This window comes from Emydura macquarii, unplaced genomic scaffold, assembly GCF_026122565.2.
Source record: "Emydura macquarii macquarii isolate MOO-44397 ecotype Brisbane River unplaced genomic scaffold, CSIRO-AGI_Emac_v2 contig_3517, whole genome shotgun sequence".
Lineage (NCBI taxonomy): Eukaryota > Metazoa > Chordata > Testudines > Chelidae > Emydura > Emydura macquarii.
Window position 1 is genome coordinate 1,801,043 of NW_027133654.1, and position 21,373 is coordinate 1,822,415.

Genomic DNA, 21,373 nt, shown 5'->3' on the forward strand with positions numbered 1-21,373 from the left:
GCACACGCACCCCCCTTCCTTTCTCCCCAAAGAGCATATAATCTAAGTAAACAGAAGTGGAGTGAAATACTGACATATCACAGGAATGGCTTCTCCTCCCCCCAAGTTTCTTGCCAAGCCAAAACAAGGAAGCACAGAATCCACACAAGAACGATGAAAACTTGTTCTACCAAGATCTCAAGACCTGAAGTAGTTCTGGTAAATTTTAAATAGGAAACACACTCTTGCATGATTATCCAAACAATCAAAGCCAGTGAACATTTTGGGGTTCCTCCCTCACTAGCAGAAAAGTCTTTGCTACAGCTTACATAAGTGAGTCCAGAAAATCATAGTGATAGTTCAGCCTACTTACTCTCCTGAGTAGGGCTAGATAGTAGGTTTGTGTCATGTGTATGCAGGCATTTTTAATCCACACTAACCCATTACTACACTGTAACAGTGTCCACAAGCCCTCTTTTAAAGAGTGAGCCCTGCAAATAGTTCAGTTGTTCAAGTGAATACAAATTCTTCCTCAGACTGTCAACTAGTGACAGTTAACACCTTCTCCTTAGGAATTCCAACACAGGAAAAACAAGCAGATCTGGCATTTGGGCCTTACATTTGTGAGTCAGAAAAAGGTTATCACTTCAGCTGAATACATGAAGCTTTTCTTATGCTAGAGTCCCACACTGCAATATTACTAATACACCTTCACAGTCTCTAGAAAATTTCAGAAGGGAGAGACATTTTTGCTAAGACTATCACCTCTTGTATACCGCAACTGCACCAATGCTGAAAACCAGAGCTTGTGATAGCCAGCCAATTATTTTCTGCAAGATGACAATGTAGTAGTAAAAAAAAAAAAAAAAAAGCAAGCAAGCATTGCAGGCCACACTGGTGTTGCCTTGGAGAACTCAAGCACAACCCATAAACCACTTAAGTGGCTAAGCAAGACCATGTTTGAGAATGGCTAAGAAGGAGATTAATATTTTCTATTATTGACATGTTTAGTAGCAGGCTGAGTTTTAATCTTGCACAAAATACTTTACTGAATTTAGAAATAGATAGGCGGTAAGAAGACTATCAAAATAAATATTACCTCATTACTTTTTTATTCCACTTCCCCCCCCCCCCCCCCCCCCCCCCCCCCCCCCCCCCCCCCCCCAACATGCTGTGCTTTAGCCTACAGTATGTACTTAATTTTGGGAATTGTGTCAAGCATCAGCTTGGCAAACCACAGGTATTTGCCAGTCAAAAAATTTGTCACTTGCAACTTTTGTTTATTTAGAATAAATGTATTGGTCATGATACTAAAGCTGTTAAAATAATTATTTTACTCCAGATATTTTCCCTTATTTCAAATATCACCATCAAGCCAGAATATCTGTGGGGAATAAAATCAATTTTAAGGCCAGAAGGAACTATTAGATCTAGTCTGACCTACTGTATATCACAGGCCATAGCTGACTAAAAGCAAATCTTCCAGAAAGGCAGCCAGTTTTGAAGGGCTAAGTCTAATAAGTAGGTGTAACATATGACTTTTTACTTCCTGGACCTAAATTCTTCAAGCTGTGATCCTGAAACAAACCACCACATGGACAGAGCACCATTGACTTCAGTGGGGCTTAAAAAGCAGGCCAATTTTTAGAGCTGAATGGATTATATATATGCAAAGAGGTATAATTTGTATAATATGACATTACTTTTAATTTGAGACCATTCTTTGTGCATGAACACAAGGAAGCAGAATTAAGGCTAGTCTTTTTGGACTTGAGTGCTTTGTTTCTCAGCTTTAAATGTATATTAATTCCACTCTTTCTTTGTTTATGTAACCTGCAACAGCTGAGTAGACGGTCATCTTCCCGAGAGCCTTTATGAACATCGCAGTGTCAGAAGTCAATTCAGTTTGAATTAGCATCCATAATAGGAAAAGAAAAGTTCTACCATCCAAAAGTCTTTCAGAGTTGATATGCCCATGGAGTGGAGTGACTTATGAGCATTTCAACAGATTCTGAACACCAACAAGCTTAAGACAACCACTATGTAGAGGTCAGCTCTTCAATTTTTCTATCAGAGAGTGAAGCCAAATAGATTTATAAATCTTTTGTTTTAGTTTGTCTTCAGCAATCCATGGGAAAGAGGCATGGACAACACACACCATACAAGGGAGATGATGCACCAGTTGTCTCAATCTGTAGGCCTAGGAATATAGAAAATCCAGTGAGCTCTGCAGTCCCACATGGAGAAAGGGGGTCATTTCCTGGATGGGGACGAAGGAGACTATTCAGATGAGCTCACCAGCTCCCGACACTGCTCTACAACAACTGGGCTTAGTTTGCACCTCAAAAGGCATGCAAACCGGTTACTGAATATAGGCTTGGCAACCCCAAGGGTTTCAAAATCAGGAGATTGGCTTAGAAGTCATGAGATTTTAAAATATAATCCATTTTGAGGTCTTTTTATTTGCCTTCCCTTTTATGAGCCTTAAGGATTACAATGACAAGTTTTTCTGTGCATACATGACAGTAAGAAACTCTATTTGGTTTTTAAAATGAAAGCTGAGATTCTTACCTAACATGATTCCAGCACATGGGGCTTGAGGAAACTCCCCCCCCCCCATACACCACTCACAATAAAGTCACAAGAGTTGTTGATACTGGAATAGTTCAGCCTGCTGCATGAAGCTTTCTGAGGCATGAAGAGTTTAGATACCTGTGGAAATTTTCTCTTGGATCTAATCTTCATTGACTTTTCATAATGTTTTCAATAGATTATCTTAGATTCTTCAAGGAATATTCACTCAGGCCCAGATGTAACACTGCACTTTAGCACATGCCTCTTTTTAAATATGTAAATAGTATGGGACTACTCACGTGCTCAGAATTAGGCATGTGCTGAAAGACCTTGATGGAAAATATCCAGGTTCAACAAACAAACAACCTGGAACCTCAATTTTTATGCATGTGGAAATTTCATATACATGCAATGCAGTAACTGCATGTGGATCAACGCATGTGCAAGCAGGGATTGCTCATGCACACAAGTGGAAGCCCAGGCATGTATTGCGTGCATGCAAAAAGGAAGGTTTTTTGAAAATGTAGCTCAAAACTTCCAGGTGTAAATGTTCAGATAGCAAGACAGATGAAGCCTTCATGTTTTCTCGGATTATATGAATCTTTGGAAACCTGTAAGTGTTTTTACAATTCAAAATGGCTAAAAATATTTAATTACATAAAGAAAATTGCTTATAACTGATTGTACTAACAACTTGAAATCTAAAGGGGAAAAAAAAAAAAAAGAAAATCACCTGGAATAGGCAACTTCTTGACTATTGAAATATTAGAATTACACATTGGAATATTTCCATAGTTTCTGATCCAGTTTTTTTCACCTTTAGATCAAGATTGCCGTTTGCTAGCTAAGTGAATTTGTTGGTCCCTTGGATGGTTATCTATGGCAGATTCTATGGGTAGTCTACAGCGGGCGTCTCATAATTCTGTTAGATTTAATGGAGGTCTGGCTTGCTCACCTAAAGGTGAATATACTCCAAGGATTAGCTGGGAAATTATAAGAGTCAGGCTATAAACCCTGAAAATAAAAACCGAGGTTGTAAATAAATTCCAGACTCTGGTAAAATAGAACTAGTAAGAGCCGACACAACAGTGATAGCGTATTGAAGTATTACTGTAATAAATGAAAGCAAAAGAGAACAGTACTGGAGATGAAAAGGTAGATGGTACACTAAAGCAAGGCTTGGAGCTAATTCTCTTATAGAAAACACCCTACCATCCATATACATATAACCTATATGTCATGCCTTTTGTTCCTAGCTATTCTGTGTAATGGAAGGGGAATTGTAGTGGAGGAGGAAAATATTTCCAGCAGGATTATTTTCTCATCCATTTTTCCTACACCACTGTGATGGAAGTCACTGGGCCAATCCTGTGAAGTGCTTAGCATCCTGACTTCTTCTGGTACCAGTGGGAATTAGTGCATCCAGCACTTTGCCAGCTCCTTATTTTTAAGTAGCAGCTTGATCTTGCCTTAAAATTTTAAGCAGACTAATTTTTGATCCATTTTAAACATAATAGAATCACAAGACACTGATTTTTTTCCAGAGAGTTACCCAGGAAACCCTACCTTAATTGGGAATGTGATTATTATTGTGAGCTTTGCATATTGGGAGAATGCCAGTTACCACAAGAGACTATCCAGGGTCATTTCAACCAACAGCATTCAATCCAGGATCACATCATCCACTCTGGTTAAATCATTCATACTGTCATCAGTTTAGTTTATATGTAGGTAATCAAGAATTCTGGAACAAGCAGAACATTACAGCTCACCAGATAGTGTACCAGAATACAGAGATGCAATTTCCTATTGCTTCAGTTTTCTGCCTGTCATGTCGATACTTTGAGTTGTTTGCTGAAAGAGCCGAGGGCCCTTTGAAAGAAAGATTTTCTTGATTTCTATATGCGGTAGTCTCTTTATCCTGAAGGGGTAGACAAAAACCTGCCTATTAGAAAAATGTGAGTGAACATTTCACTCTTTAGCATTCTTGTGTAATACCAGACAAGACAATTGGTGTCCTCCCTCCTTTTAGGTAAAAAAGGGCAGGAACATGGGACCTGATTCTGATCTCACTTGCAGTGGTGCAAAAGAAGAACTCAATTAACCTCACTGGAATTGACCCCACCCCCATCATAAATCAGGAGCACTGTGCCCCTTAGGATGGAGGTGGTGGGGAAGGAGTCACTCTGACTGGGTCTCACTCCTCCATGCCCATTGGTGCAACAGAATCCTCATCTGCTGGTGCAGTTTCAGGGAAGGGCCGGCTCCTTGGGATGCAGCAACTGTACCACCAGCAGCATCACCACTTGTTGCACTAGTAGGGCAGAGCTGAGAGCGGCCCCGGTGGGGCTTCTCGGCCCCTCAGCTATCACTGGAGGCTGATATTTTGCTTTGCTGATCCTAGACACATTTTCTTGGGCAAGAAGAGAGGGAAGCTCACAATAGGAAGACTGAGCAGACCAACAGGCACCCCGAGGCAGGAGTCCCCTCCAGTGAGCTGAGACACACAGGTAGCATCTGTTCATTCAGATAGTTTGGCAGGGCTGGGATAGTGGGGAGCAGGGAATGGGAAAATTTCTAGCACATTACAATTTTAAAAGCACAGAAGTTAACAAGGTGTAATAATACTCGTAGCTATACAGCAAGGCCTCTGAAAGCCTTTGCAGCCCCAACATATACCCTTACAAGAATCGGGATCACTGGAACTGGAGTCAGAGGGCCAATGTTCCCTGGAGGGACTCTTCGTGATGGGACATTATGGAACAGGAAACGTGGGGGTTTAGTCTGGATGCAGGTCAGCCATGTGGTCAGAACAGCACACGGGATTTACTAAAGTGCTGCTTGCTCAACTTCAACCACATCCAGCTTCACATTTTGTGGATGAAACATGGTGGAAGTGCCTGAGCGGTGAGTTCTCTGCCGTGCAACATCTGGCAGCACAAGTTATGGAACTCAGTCTGAAGCCCTAGATTTTACAAGCACAAACCTAGCCCTGCGATGGACCTGGTGGAGGGAGGCGTTTGAGCTGGACACAGACCTAGGCAGGAGGATGACAACAGTAGGAAAATAAAGCTATTCTTTTACTTATTGGGAAAGAAGTCAGAGGTCTATACCCCTCTGAAGTTCACCATTGCCTCAAAAGCCTGGAGACCTATTGCCACCAAAGCAAAATGAAACGTTTTTCACTGGACACCAATCCAAAGAGGATAGATCCATATGTTACAGCCTTAGACTGGTAGCTACCTACAGTTCTGGGGGATTTGACAGATTTCTTGCTTTGAGACAACATAGCCTGCAGCATTTGGGGTCAAAACCTGCAGGAGCAGCTGCTCTGGGAAGGCAACTTCACATTAGAGAGATGCCAAAACATGGACTGTGCAGTGGGAGCCTCAAGAGAAAGGATGAAAGCAGTAGGAGGCACACCATCACTAGAAGTACATGCAGCGTGACAATAGCCAAGGACAGTAGGGAACCAGGGTTCCCTACCCATAGTGAGATGCATCTACTGTGGGAGACGGCATGAGTGGGTAAATCCCTTGCACTAGGACAGCATTGTAAGCATGTGGCAGGTTGAACCATTTTAGCAGTGTGTGCAAGAGCAGACGAGGATCTCTGAAAGAGACAGTCAGACTTGTACAAGAGGGGGAGGGCACATCAGACAGTCGTGATGACATCATGACTCTCTCCTTAAGAGAGTATCAGGGGCAGGCTGTTGGGACACAAACAACAAGCGACAATACCTACCTGTGTGCATGCAACAATGTTCATGGGGAAGTGCCCTGTGTTATTTCAGCTGGATATCATGTGACCTCACAGTAACTAACCCAAGAGATAACCGATGGAACCAAGTTTGTGGTAGTGGGTGGTAAGAACCACAGATACTTCTTAGGGAATACAACCATACATGCCATGGATCTGATCGGGGTGCAGCTTCAGAATTGTATACCTGCAGTGTAAGGAGCAAAAGGGAGAGGTCCCACAGATAACAGAGACAATTCTGAAAGCATCAGGTGCTGAGTGCCTCAATGGAAAGCTGCAACTGGAAGTAGACCCCACTGTGGAACCTGTGTGCTTACCATGAAGGAAAATTCCAGTGGCACTATGTAATCCAGTTCAGAAGGAGCTCAAGAAGTCTGCAGAGCAGGGGTATTATAGCAATACCCTAAAGTCTAAAGACCAATACATCCTGGGTAGAGCAGCATGGGAGTGAAAAGAAGCCATCAGGCAAATTATACATATGCATAGACCCAAAGCCTCTGAACTAGGCATTGAAATGATACCTCTATTTACTGCCCACAATTGCCAGAACTCTCCAAAGTCAATCTTTATGGTCTTTGATGTGAGGAAAGGATTTTGGGACATAAGCCTGGGTAAAAATTCCAGCATGCTGACAATCTTTGCTTCAGGTGGCTTCACAGGCCAATGGGCATAAGCCCAGCACCAGAGGTATTCCTGAAAAGACTCACCCAAGTGCTGGAAGGACTGCTTGGGAACAAAATAATTACATTGGACACCCTCATTGCAGGTGAAGGAAGCAATGATATAGAAGCTGAACAAGAACCTGAACAAGAACCTGACGCTTTTTGATAGCAATTCAGGGACACCATAAAACTCAAGCCAGAAAAAAAAAAATGCAACTCAAACAACATGAGGTGCCATACGTTGGACTGAAAGCAATCCCAACAAGATCAGGCTGTCAGAGACATGCCAGCTGGACTGAAAGAGGGACTGAAAGAGGGACTGAAAGCAATCCCAACAAGATCAGGCTGTCAGAGACATGCCAGCTGAAAAGATACAGCACTTCATAGGAATGATAAGTTTTCTGTCCAAGCTCTGTCCTCACCTGGCTGCAGTAGCAGAACACGACAGCTCACAAAACAGGATGTTGAGTAGGATCAGGCAGGCCTCAACAGCAAGCATCTAAGATGCTGAAATATATGATAATGGATGCTCACGTCCCAAAGTGCTGTCAGCCAGTAGAGCCACTGACACTTCATTGTGATGCATCAGAGAAACGTTTGGGTGCTAGGGAGTATAAAGGTAAAGATTAAAATAAACTATTTATTTAGCACAAGCTCTTTGTGCATGAATGTGAAGAACCCAGAAGGCTTACTTAGTGATGGAACAGACAGCGTTTGGATTAAGATCCCACATGCACCAAAATACTGAATTTAAGGTTCAGATTCTTGTCCAATAATGGTCTGCTGTCACCCAAAGTGTTCTGGAACAATTTTATACATCCCACTGCCCCTTCCTCCTCATGGCTATTTCCTGTCTTTGAAAAAAGACGACTCTCAGATCTCCACCCTAGGCTCTTCAGGAAGTATGCCCACTGGCTGCTTCCTCACATGGCCACTTCAGGTAAGAATACTTGGATAGTCTTCCTGCCCATTCATCCAAAAGAGGTCTTTAGTAGCGGGTTTGACCCTCCTCCCCATGGAAGTAGAGAGAGGAACTGGACTGCCTACCAGAGCTTTATGTCTGCTAGAGGCTGTTTTAGGTACTGTGGCAGTGGCTAGGAGTCAGTCCTTTAAATTTTTAAAATTGTACCTTAGAAGAGCAGCACTCACTGGGAGTTGTAGCCAATCAAAATGGGGCCTGGTCTTTACTTCTAAAAAAGGTATTCAGGGTAGCTAATGCATGTGCACTACCTCCAGGTAAAGATACAGTGAAGACCATGCACTTCATTTTTACCATGAGATAAACAAACCATCGTCCACCCCTGGAAGGGCACAGGGCTGAATAACTTGTGGTAAAACTAAAATCTCTGATCTTCACTGTGCTTTTATCTGAGGATAGCTCATGAATGTTAGTTACCCAGAGGTAAAAAAATGCAGCTTTTTAGCAGTGAAGACAAGTCATGGGTAACATCAGTACCACCACCACATTGGCTGTGCATAGAAATGTGATTATAAACCTGGGATGGTTGAACATTGATTAGAAAAGCCTGCTTTCCTGCTGGCTTCTGCACTGCCTTTTAACGGCTAGGAAGAAACCAGCACTGTAAGCAACACACTTTCATGGCAGGGTCAGCCTAAATGTTTAGCATTGCAACACTATAAGGTAATTTTATAATCTCCATTTTTGTATGTTCGTGATTTAAAGAACCAATAGGAGCGCTAAGTGAACCATTTCCCAGCGCATAACAACGATGGACTATCTGGACATAGAACTCCTCCAACAGATCATTATTTTGTTTGTTATTCATTTACAAGTACATCATCGTTTGCCCTGGCTAGTAACGAGGGCTGTGCCTCTACAAGGGAGACAGTCACACAAATATACTTAGCCAAGTAGTTTCCTTAGTGGCCACAGACTGATACTGCACAGAATGATTGCAACAGACAGAGAGGCAGTAATGATGTCCAGTGCTCAACGAAACTGATAAGAAAGAAGTCCTGCCCCAAAATAGCACTAGGGTCAGCAGCCGACAGCCATATTGCCTTTTAAAAAGGAACTTTGACCCATAAAACCTTCAGTTGGTTGAGTATTCCTTATTCAAATGGCCACTGTCTTCCAGAGAAATCTGCTATCATCTGAGACATACAAGCGTGATGGATAATGGCAGGTTCCTGCAATATCTTTGGGAGATCCTATTAAATTAAGTCAAAATAGCTTTGGAGTGCATTGCATTATAAATGCAAAGTTTATGTATCATTATGGAATTGTATTTAGCTTCTATGTGGGAGGGGGCAGGGGAGGAGACACATGACCAAGGTAAACCCAGGGAAGTGTTATGAGCTTCAAAGGAAACATTTGAAACGATGTGCCAGACAAGAACAAATGTACGAGAAACAAAGGAAATACCTGGGGGGAGATGAATGCAAAGTTACCATATCTGGGTATGCAAAGACCCAACCTTTTGAAACTACACTCTGAGGAAAGAGCATTGTCTGCTGATTACCTATGCCCAGATTCTGCAGCTCAAAAGGAGAGAGCTGTATAAAGAAAATAGATGTACTGCCCAGTGGTGTCTGCTTATTCCGAGTTAACAGCTGTCATGAACTTGTAACCAAAAAAAACCCCTTGGTGGGGTTTGAAGAACTGACCACCTGGCAGAACTCTTGTTGGAGTTGTGGTGATCTCGGGTAAGGTTATTAGCCCATATATAGGTTTTTGTGTGTGTGTTTTTTATAAATAAGTTCTCTGTAATGCTTTCACCTGAAGAATAAATGTACATGCATAAAAAGAGCTGTGTGGTAACCCATAATTCTGGACATTTACACCATTTATAGCCTCTGGGAAGAAAAGCAGGTTTGCTTGGTGGGGAACTCCCACTATAGGCAAGGAACTGTGCAGCCTGAAAACACCCCAGTCAGGAGGAAAAGATGCAAACAAGTCTACCCAGGAGAGGTGGTGGCTGAGCTGCCAAGAGTGGGTGCCCTTCCTGAAGCATAGAGGGGGACTACAGGTGCATTTGCCCTAACCTTTGACAACAAGCTTACATTCCCTGGCTATTTCAGGACAAAATAGCGGTAGGCTATTGTTGGTGACTAGTATTGCTGTCTGGATTCACAGAGCTCACATTTAACAACCGTTAGGACATGCTGAAAGATTCATCTGTGTTATTAGGGTTTTCCTAGGGGAGTGAGGGAGATTATAATGTAGGAAGCTATGCTGGAAGCTGCAGGAAAGCCACATTGATGGATTGGATGGATTTACTGCATTATTACAGAAGCACTATTGTAATTTAGAAATGGTAATTTGTAAAAATGTGGTTCTATATGTATGGAACATGTCCTGAATTTAAAGAGGCATCACTGGAAACAAATACAGCTATCATTACAAATGATACCCCTACAGTACATACCATTGTAATCTCAACATTTTACCTTTGACGTGATTACACTGTCCCCATAGCAATGGCCTGAAAGCAGCCAGCACACAGTTAGGTGCTCAGTAACAAGAGAGCAGAACCATGAGCCACACGTACATAGCCAAACCCCTACCCTCACAAAGAGCATCCTGGGATCTTCAATAGCTATGGCAGAAGTGACAGGTGCTCAATTTTAAGGCTGCATCTGAAAGCCCACAACACAGGAAACTACACAGAGCTCAAGTAGGATGTGAAAGAAGTATGAAGGAGGATGGAATTACTGTGATTCCAGGGTATAGAAAGTATTTCAGACCCGGTACTTAGACTACAACTACTTTATACCTTCAGGCTAGTAATTTGTACTGCTGCTTTAGCTGCATGGCGAAAGAATGCAGAAACAAAAGGAAATTAGATTAAAGCAATGCAGGGAAGGGGGTGAGGGAGAAGTGCCTTAACTGTGTTAATGTACACTCTCAAGTTCACCATCCTACCTGAGCTCATCATGCATTCTGAAGAGCCAGAATTCAGCTAGCACATAAAGGCTGAAGCTTCTTTAACCAGTAGCATTCTCTTTCAGCCCAGACAGAAATGGAGGCTGAAGGAGAGAAATAAACCTCTATTATTACAGAGTTCACCAGTTCCTGATAAAATTAGCTATAGCAACTTCTTCCACGACAAACTTTGTGCTTAAGTTGGAGTCAGTATCGTCCCCTCCTCTCTCATTCTCATTCCCCAGTAGACTTATCAATCCCCCCAATCAGCTTTTATTATAGATGGTTGGCAGACTTTGGGCTGGAAGTAGGTCATATAAATGACGCCAATTCCTGAGTTCATGATGTCATTAAATCATCTCTTCTTGGTTCTTGGAAGGGAAGACCAGAAATGCAGTGCCAGTAGCAAGAACATGACAGTATTTCAGCATGGCATCCAGCATTGACACTTTAGGGGTCAAAGTCTGCTGTCTTACACATGTGTAAATCCATCTGTTGATGTTGTTGGAGTTACTTTGGATGTGCAACAGTTTAGAACAGAAGTTGGGCTTTGTTCTTTGGACAGGGAAGGGGCTCTTTTCAAGTGACAATGGACAAAGCACTGGCAGCATCTGAAGCAGTAACATGGTCTTAAATTACGTTTGGTTGATACAAGAAGACCTTGCAATCTGCTGTGTTTGTGTGAACTGAAACTTTACTGTACCCAAAACAATGTAAATAAAAGCTTCTGTTAGTTTACTGTTGATATGAAGTAGTTCAGGTTGCTTGTCTTACAGAGGCCAAATGTCCCTGTGGTTTAGTGGTATTAGCAGAAAAATGTAAGTTACGGATGCCTGAATTTTAATCTCAGTTTTGACATGGACCTCCTCTGTAGTCTTGGTAAAATCATTTAACTTATTCGCCCAACTTTCCCCATTTGTAGAATGGAGATAATATCAGCCTTAGCAAAGTATTTGTAAGACTTAAACAAATACGGTGTTGTGATTATAAAAAAATCATTATACTCTATATAAATGCTAAAAGTTAAGATTTAATTAAATGGAATTAGCATCCAAATGTTCCTAGATAGTAACTTTACAAGCAATCTTTTCTATATCATGTAAAGGTACAGTACTTCTGATGATTTGCAACACCTGACAGTCATTTTATATTCTATTTTGTTTTGGACTTCTGCCTTGCATTTTAGTTCGTTGTTATTAATATTCTCCTCCCCTGATTTTATGGAAAGCTGAATAGGTCTTTTACCTATAAAGTATGCTTTGTACTTTCATCCCACACCTCCACAAATGTAGCCACCTCTGGGGTCTTGACTCAGAAGATGTCTAACCATACACAATGTTAGAAAACATTTTAGAACAAGTCCCATCTTAAAGTCCTAAAAAACACTTTGTTCCAATCTTATCTTGTCATTTTTCTCAAGGGTCAATAAAAACCTGCTACACATGCAAGACTCCACCACCATTTTCTTAGACCTTAAAGTTAATAATAATGAAACAAAGTGGCAGAAGGAGCCCACATAGCCCACTGTAAGCTCAAGTTTGCTGGTATATCTACCAATTTTGGGCACTTCACTTTTTGGGTGACCAGTCTGAGACACCTAGAGTTGGATTTCAGAGCAGCTGAGAACCACAGCTCCCACTGATTACAGAGCAAGCACAAGTCCTGCCCTACTGGGATCCGTCTACAGGTGAAAGTTTCCTCCAGCCTTCTATCATTCAGAAAGGATGGAAGGGGGAAGGAGATGGAATCCCAGCAGCTTGTAGTGAAGAATAGATTAGCCAGCCAGGACATCACATGAATGAGATGAAGGGGTAGGGATATCCGCACTGGAGATTCCTGCAGTTGATTCATTGACAGTTCTGACCCCCTGCTCTGATTCACATCACTGAACGAAGATATTTCAGTGAGACCTTCCAAGTTAATGTAATTGTACCTGTGACCTTTTCATGCACTCAGTTACCACAAAGAACTGTTCCACACCTCTTCGACAAACACAGAACATGCCTTCCAATGAATAAATATTAACTCCGTTGCTTTATGGATTGTTTACTTAAATTATTTAATTCAGTTTTCTTACTGAATCACAGGCCATCCTCCCCCTGAACTTGAATTCATTGTGGGACCAAACACAGCTTAAATCCTGACTCCAATGATTGGATTTCTTCTCCTGAACTTGAGTGGATCAAGCCAGCAATGCCTTCCAGCTGAACTGCAGTGCCAAGTGATCAATTAAAGAGACAGCGCTAACATGGGATTCCAAAACTCACTGAAGTGACTTGATGGTGGCTCAACAACAAAAAAAGAGATGGGTATAGCTGAATTAGAAAGTTGACAGACTGGAGCTGTATTTCATGGATGAGAGTTAGAGGTGTGTGCTCCCCATGCCATAGAAGTGCCTCTCCCACTTCTACAGCCACTGTAATGGAGCTTGCTTACACACAGCTGGGAGAGAGCAGGGTTCAAAGGAAGGCTTTTATGGGCCCAGAATCACAGGTCCTCCCCCTTACACAGTAAGAGATGTGGAAAAGGGAAAAAATTGCCCTTCACTGATTAATGGCCCAGTGTTTTGTCTATAATCTCCATATGTGCACTGAACACTAGAGCTGGGTGAATAATTGATTTTTCAGATGGCTGGCAGTTAAAAAAATTGGTTTGGGTTGAACTGAAACTGAAGAGTGCCAAAAGTTTCAGCAAATTGACAGAGTCCATTTCAGGTCGAACAAAATGTTTTATTTGAACAGAAATGTTTTGTTTTGCTTTGGACTGCTGCCCTTATCTAATTTAAACAAACTATTTGAACTTGGGTCTCCCTGCAGCCACTGGGCTATGGTGTATTCTGAGGAAGAGCTCTCTCTCGGTCTTTGCTGTTGAAGCTGTTCCACTTTGGATGACTAAATAAATATTCATGGGAGCAAGGACTTGAAGGTGGGTCTCTTACTTCCAGGGGAGTGCCCTGATCACCAGGCAATATCGTTGCTCTGTTTTATGAATGGCACCAAAGTCCCCTAGTGATTCTAGTCCAAATTCTTTATTTATTTTGTCCCAAAGCATTTGGTAAATTTATGTCAAATTTGCAAATAACTTTGGTTTGACTAAAACTGCAGTTTTCAGTGATTAACGTATTTGTCTGAAAAGATTTGCCCAGTTCTAACAAATACTAAGACATGATTATTCCCATGCTGACAACAATACAGTGAAATAGCAGTAGAACTTGTTTAAAAAACAGGAACACAACTTTGTGAAATATTTTGTTAAAAGGAAGTAGCCTTTTTTGTTGAAACATTTTTCAACCGGCTCTAAAAAGGTAGGCAAAGAATATTGCAGAAGCATCACTTCAACACACTGTAATTTTAACAACTCAATACTTCAGTGGTTCCCAAGTCTCCCTACCTACGAGAAAGGACAGCCAAATCTGTGCACTGTATTTTTGAAGCAACTAAAAAATTAAGACAACTAGAATTTAGTTATCTTGTAACTAGAATATATTTTACAGAATAAATTGGTCTTGTTGGAATTTGTGTGTCAGTTGAACGGGAGTTGTCGTCTTCACTAGTAATGTTTTTTTCTCTTCAAATGTCTATGCGAAGAACATGCTGATTAGTAATTTAGGGTTTCACTCACTTTCAAATAGACCACAGAGAACATTCATTGGAGAATATGAAAATAAATTGCCATGATAATTTTAGGAGTAAAACCTTAATGTTCCACAATGCTAATGTACTAAAGAGACAGTTCCATATCAACTCAGCATCTGGACTCAACTTGAACTTCTATGCAATCAGGCATGTTTTAGATTTTCATATGTCAGAATGGTAGCAGCAGCCAGAATGTGTGTTTATATTAAGCTAATGTAATACAATGTCTTTGATAGATCATCATCAGCAGATTGGGACATGAAATTATGATTCTGCACTCCCTGAGCTACAGAGCCGAAATTCCTTAGCTAAAAGGCTGTAGCACGCTTACGAACTTCTAGACAGCCAGGAGGGGAGTGGCAAGGAGCAGGGGTGAGGGAAGCAGGGAGCCTGCAACTAGTTACAGCAAATAATGACCTTCACCACCATATGGGCATCATTCATTCAGATCTGGCCTGGTTTTATTTGATGGGGAGGTGGTGATGGAAGGGGCATTCTTTTTTGCCACTCTGCAATATATCCAGTGTGAGAAATTCTGAGAAGTTAGTAAGAATAGGAAAGAAAGAACGAAGAAGTGAAAGAAACCCTTAAAGACTTAGAAATTCTTTGTCTTGCATTCTGTGGGGAGGAGGTGGGAAGAAGAGGAGCAATTGAGAGGATGGACAAAAAATGCAAAATTTTGAAATTGTTTCTGTTTTTTTTAAAACAAACAAAACAAAATGTTTATTTGAAATGAGAATTTCCTGTGAGCACCTTCAAACAAAAGATTTCAAATGAACGTTTAGAAAGGAATGACTAATAACAGTATCTCAACAATGTACCTTCCCTCACACACACACACACGATTTGTCTGTATTTGGACTATTGCCCACTAGGAGCTGCATAGTTCAGTGGAAAGAGCACTGGTGTCCCAATTCAGCATAGTACTCAAACACATGAATAGCTCGACTGACTTCAATAGGACTATTCATGCTGAAAACAAGGAACATGCTTAAGCAACTTGTGAATCAGAGACTAGTCTAGGAGCCCTGAGTTCTAGTCTCAGCTCTGCCTGAGCCTGCTGTGTGCTCTTGAACAAGTCATTTTACCCTTCTATGCCTCAGTTTTCCCACTTGTAAGACAGAGGTAACATTGTTTACTCTATACTTTTTTAAAGCACAAAGGTCTCCAGATGAAAGGCACTAGATCAGTGTTAAGAATTATCATTTATTAATATTGGAGCATGTTAGACTGGTGCATTCATTCCTTTACCAAGGGGTCAGTGCTGAGAGATGCTGAGTGCCATGTAATTCAGATGGATTTCAGTGTGACGTGCAAGCATTCAGTATCTTCTGTGCTTTTTTTTTTTTTTTTTTTTTGGTAATTATTTTCAAACAACTCAAAGCTATATTAAACTCTAAGAGGAAAAAAATAAACGATCCTTGCCCCAAAGAGGCTACAGTTTAAATTTACATACGATGTGATATTATAAGGCTAGTGGGATTATGATCTGTATTAAGGCATTTACACATCTTGATGGCTCAAATAAAGTGTTTTTTTTTAACTATAGAACTGTCATTAATTCACTTCTTGTGGCCATAGTAGAAAAGGAGACTCTTATGGATGGATCCAAAAGACAAAAGGGTAAGGTTTAGTTTATTCCAACTGACAGGGCTGGCTATGTATAAGGTGGTCTTGGGAAAACTCAGACACTCTGGGAGGAGCAGATAAATAGAACAGACGGGATGGCATCATCAGCCAGATGAAAGTGAGGTCAGGCCCACAATAAAAAAGACTAGTTTACATAACCAGGCTTAGATCTTGAGTGCCTTGATTTCACTGGGCTAAGCTGCCCTGACAGAGCACTAATGGAATTGTTTCTTTTGCTCAGTGTACTCTTGAGGCCCGTGTTTCTGTAGCCAGAGTTCATGTGTTTTAGTCCTGAGATTGCATGGCTGGCTGGCTGAACATAGTGTCTCTTTATATGTGTACACAGAAAGATAAAGGATGAGTTGTTAACTAAAGAAAGAAAGACTAGTCTATGTTCCGCACCCCAAGGACGTTCACTGACTGCATTATAAAAGAGAATTGGCTTTAACATTTTAAAACATTGCATTCCCGTTCTGCATTGCTGGTGCTATTGTGCTGCAGCACCCCATATCCCCTTATCAGTTTAAAAAAACCCCTGAAACTATGGTAAAGCCACACAAAATATCAACCATCAAGCCAGTGGGTGAGAACCTGCTGCTTTCAGGCGGGCTGAGCTTTAGAAATGTGATACAATAATCCTGGGGAATCAGAGCATACCTACCTGTATATTGTTCACAGTGGGCATGGAGGACAGCACCCTTTATTAGTGTAATGGTTACCCATTCTGAGTGTCAGGCAGGGGCATATGCAGGAATTTAAACTTGAGGGGCACGATAAACACACAAATGAAAGGTTCACATGACACCCCCACCCTTCCCCAGATTTCTCAGGACACCTCTGGTAGGGATACCCAGCAGTAGCTCCCCCTAGCATCACACTCTATGTGTCTCTGTAGTACGGGGAGGGAGGAAGCAGTAGGGCAGCTGGCTGCCGGTTGAGCTCCTCCTCCCCCGCCCTTTACAGCTGCTGCTCCTGAGTCTCAGTGCTGCAGACCACCTGCTGAGGTGAGTTAGGGGGTGGAGGCAGAGGCAATGCATGGGATTCCAGCAGCAGGCTGCAGCTGTAGGCATGGGGGAAGGAGGAGCTCAGCTGGGAGCCAGCCGCCCAGCAGCTTCCTCCCTCCCCAGGTTGCAGGGACTCACAGATTTGGGGGGTGGGAGGGCATGACCCTGCTGGCCCCCCCTTGTGCATGCCCCTGGTTTCAGGGGACCTAGTATTAATGACTTAATAATGGCCAATAGTATAGGTAGGAATTATTAATTATGGTTGAGATTTTCAGAGCCAAGAATCAGATGCACAGATCTTATTGAAATGCAATGAAAATTGGGTGCCTAATTCCCCACCTCCTTAAAATCCTAGTCTTTGTGTATTACAGTAGTGCTTAGAAGCCAAGGTCAGGATCAGGACCCCATTGTGCTAGATGCATCACAAACAGACAGAAGCAACTTAAAGGGCAGACAAAGGAAGCATTATTAACCTGATCTTACAGAGGGGGGAATTGAGAGACAGAGAAATTAGGTAACTTACTATAGATCCTACCAGAAATTTGTATTAGTGTTAAGAATTGGACTCAGGAAATCCAATGCCAGTCCAGTGCCTTAACTGCAGGACCAACCTTTCTGCTAGGGACCTGGCATAGATAAGGAATTAATGGTGAGGAACCTGAAATCATCAGTATGACACAGTTTAATGCCACCAAATGACTTCATCATTGAGATCTTGTGGGAGATTTTCAAAGGCACGAAGGGGAGTTAGGCATCTATCTCCCCCTTTATGGAGAAACCTATTTGAAAAGAATTTAAGGAAGAGAAATCAGAAGTGAATAAAAAAACTTGAGCGTGATTCATCAACATTAGCTGCATATGCTGTAAGACAGCTAGTAAAGACTGCAAACATATGAAACATGATTTTCTATTGGTAGACAATTTATAGGGAGAGATACACAAGAATCCTTGTCTTGGACACGAGGAGAAAAACGTTAGGAGAAAGACTAACTAAAGCCTATTTTCCCCTCTCTCCCTCCCTCGCATTCTTCTCCCCCAACTTCAACCCTAATGATTAGGTTGCTTGTCAACAAGACACGGGCCTGATCAAAATCCCTGCAGCTGAACTTTGTGGAGCGTTTTGAATCTGATTCCAGATCCAAGTTTTACAATGGGATTTTATCCCTACAACGGGATGAACCAAACCAGTGGTTCCAGACCAGACTCTGGAGGAGGATTGAAATCCAGATCTGGAATTTAGCAGTTTGGGCCCATATTCTGGGGACAGAAATCTTGGGAGCTATGCTACTAGGACTCAATTATTAATATCTATAATGCTGTTTGAGCCCAGAGCAGGACTGGGGGCCCACTGTGCTAGACACTATAAACAGATTTGCTGTTTACATACATATCTGCTACCCTAAAGGTTTCCTGATCTCAAAGAAGATTTGTGCTTGGAGCTCAATGTCAAAACCTCTAATGAAGTTGGAATGAATTCCCGATGTGAAATGCGTTCACTGCTTCTTTTGTAAAATATTTACACTCCTATTATGGACGAATTAGACAGGTCCTGGTTCCTACAGCCATTGGTACTGAAGATATGGATGTTATCTTTGACTTTTGGGGATCCCCCAGATGAGTAAGGGGTTCTGTCACCACCTGCCTTAATGCTACGCTGCTATGGCTCAAAGCCCTGACACCAGTAGCCAGTATAAGTATAAAGGTGTCCTGCTGCTTTAGATCCTCACAGTCACAATATCCTTGCTGTCATAAGATATTTTTTCCTACAGCTGAAGGTATATATTGACCATGAAGAAAGGTTGCGGAATAGAGACTTTTATATCCTCTCTCTTGTCCTTGAAGTGGCTCATTTAAAAGCTATTTTAAAAAAAAACTGAAATATGGGAAGTTATATGTCCACAAGCAGAAGCACTTGAATTTAGTCCATATAATGATCAGTTGCCACGTCTGGCAAAATTTGCTAGTGAGATCTGGACATAATATTTTATGAGCACTACCAAAAGGTAATTCTTAATCTTAAATGTACATGTTTGTTTTGTGTTACAAGGCTAAAATAGCATTATGGAGCTTGATTTAGCACTGAATTCAAATGAGTTGTTTTAGAGACAAATGTTAGATAAGCTGTAAAATGACTGTCCCTGGCCTTTTGCCCATTCCACAAGCTGAAACTGTACATTTTTCAGGTTCAGATAAGGATTCTTCCTTGATTCTCACCAAAGACATTGTACCCTACCAGCTCCCTTCTATAAGCATGGAATTTTTACCCCTTCCCATTAAAAGGCCCAGAAAGTCTGGCAGACCCTTTGCTTGCCACTAAATTCAGATTTTGCATAAGAGGGTCTTGTGAGCTGCCAACAGGAAGCAAGTATTGTGGTGTTGTATGATTCTAGAGAAACAGAGGGATTCTGAAATGTTATTGGAAGATCCTGTGCAGGAAGAGGGGGATCTCCAGGGTTGTGATGTAAAGTTTGCAGAGAAAATATGGGAAAATATGTGGATAAGAATTAAGTGATCATTCAAACTGAACAGAAATTTTGAACATTTGGGAAAGTCACCAGTAGTCATTTAAGAAGGAAAACCATCAAAGCAAATGATCCCTGAGATGGAAGCTACTGGTTTTCTTTTCTTGTAAAAAAATGCAAGATTTTCACTTAGCTTCTGTGATCTTAATTATTATAGAATGTTAGCAAGGATATTTAATTAGACAGAAGAAAGGTGATACGCAGGGCCATCTGCTAACTAGGGCTTCCCTACACAACAAGTGGAAAACACACACAAGGACTGAAGACTAAACATGTCACATTTTCCAAGCATCTGAAACTTGCATTAGTAAAGCAAGCTATGATCCTCCCTGCAGAATACTAAATGTCTTCAGAATCCATACAGGTCTACATTGATTTTATAATTCATCACATGTTACGCATTTAGTACGTCTTCACATTTACTTTTAATTTCACTGTATGTTCAATTACAAAGGCTAGAATCTCTTCTCTATAAACAGCATATATCACATTAAAAACAAAAGTTTAAGCTTTCCATATACACTTTGAACTACAGATTAAAATTTTTCAAGGTGTGACTGAGTTAATATCTGTTTGCTTCCATATGAGAAAAGTTGACTGATAAAAGTAGAGTTAGTCCGTCACCAGTAAATTAACCTCAGTGTAATTAAAGCAATGAGTGCAAAAGCTCTGGTTCTCCTGAGCATACTACATTTCCACTTGAGTATCTCTTTTCACATTTGAATCTAAATTGTTCTGTCATACATGGATTGGTTAACATCCTGATTTTCAGTCCCTATGCTTTACCAACTTTGCTAAGATGGACTTGTAAAATTACTATGAGTGAGAGGGATCTGAACCAAAGGCACAGGCCTCAACAAGCTAAAATTTTGGTGAAGCTTAGATTTCAATTTGGGTTTTACAATTGGTCCCTATTTTACATAGGGTTTGTGGCAAAGTTGCTGGATGTGGCATTACAACACTCTGACCTCAATTTCCTCCCTAGTACCCTTAGGCCTACTCTGGCCGTAGAAGCATCCTAGTCCTCCAGGCTACTTTACAGAGTCCTACCTCTTCAGGCCTATTGGCTTTTTACCAATCCTATAGTAGTGTGCATCTATATAGAAATATAAAAATCAAGCCATCAGCCCAGCTAGGCTCAACTAACAGCCATCTCATCATAGGCATACCTCTGGTGTTTCAGGATATCCTATGCCACCCCAAAGTCCAGGAGTGGGCTCCCTCCTCCTTTTACTCAGAGGTTTGGGCAGGCTCTAGCTAGTTACTGAAGAAGCCTATATACTTTTCTCCCCTTCTTAGCCTTCCTTCAGGTTATTTCTCAGTGAGGAAACGTTCCCTTGGCTTCACTCAGCTCTTTATGGAAACAAGCCCTGATTTCCCTCAGCTGGAATGTATTTGTAATTAGAGCCTGGCCCACCGTCTGCAGCTAAGAACAGGCAGGTTAATTGGTCTCTCAGGCCCCTACGAACTCTTTCTCAGTGTGTGTGTAGAGCAAACGTCCAAACACAAGGCTTAACAAAAACCCACATCCTAGTTGCACTGTAAAATGGAGGGGCTGGAAAAGTAGCTTAGGAAAACATGATGTAAGAACAATGAATTAGAAAACAATATTAAAAACTGTTACCAAGAATATTTATTTGTGGGTTTTTTTTTAATCTTTTAGGTTAGAAGGGACTATGCTGGCTGTTTCTGTGTCAGTTGACTGTGATGAGTAGTGTCTATT

General features: G+C 41.4%; 1 protein-coding gene across 1 annotated transcript in view; it reads right to left on the minus strand.

Annotated features, from left to right (window-relative positions):
• The window catches only part of CHRM3 (cholinergic receptor muscarinic 3), a 501,690-nt gene extending 480,727 nt beyond the window's left edge, over positions 1–20,963 (minus strand). Inside the window, exon 1 of the mRNA XM_067535845.1 lies at positions 20,820–20,963. The gene's annotated coding sequence lies outside the window, so the exon portion shown is untranslated. The remainder of the gene's footprint in view (positions 1–20,819) is intronic.
• Positions 20,964–21,373: the final 410 nt, after the last annotated feature.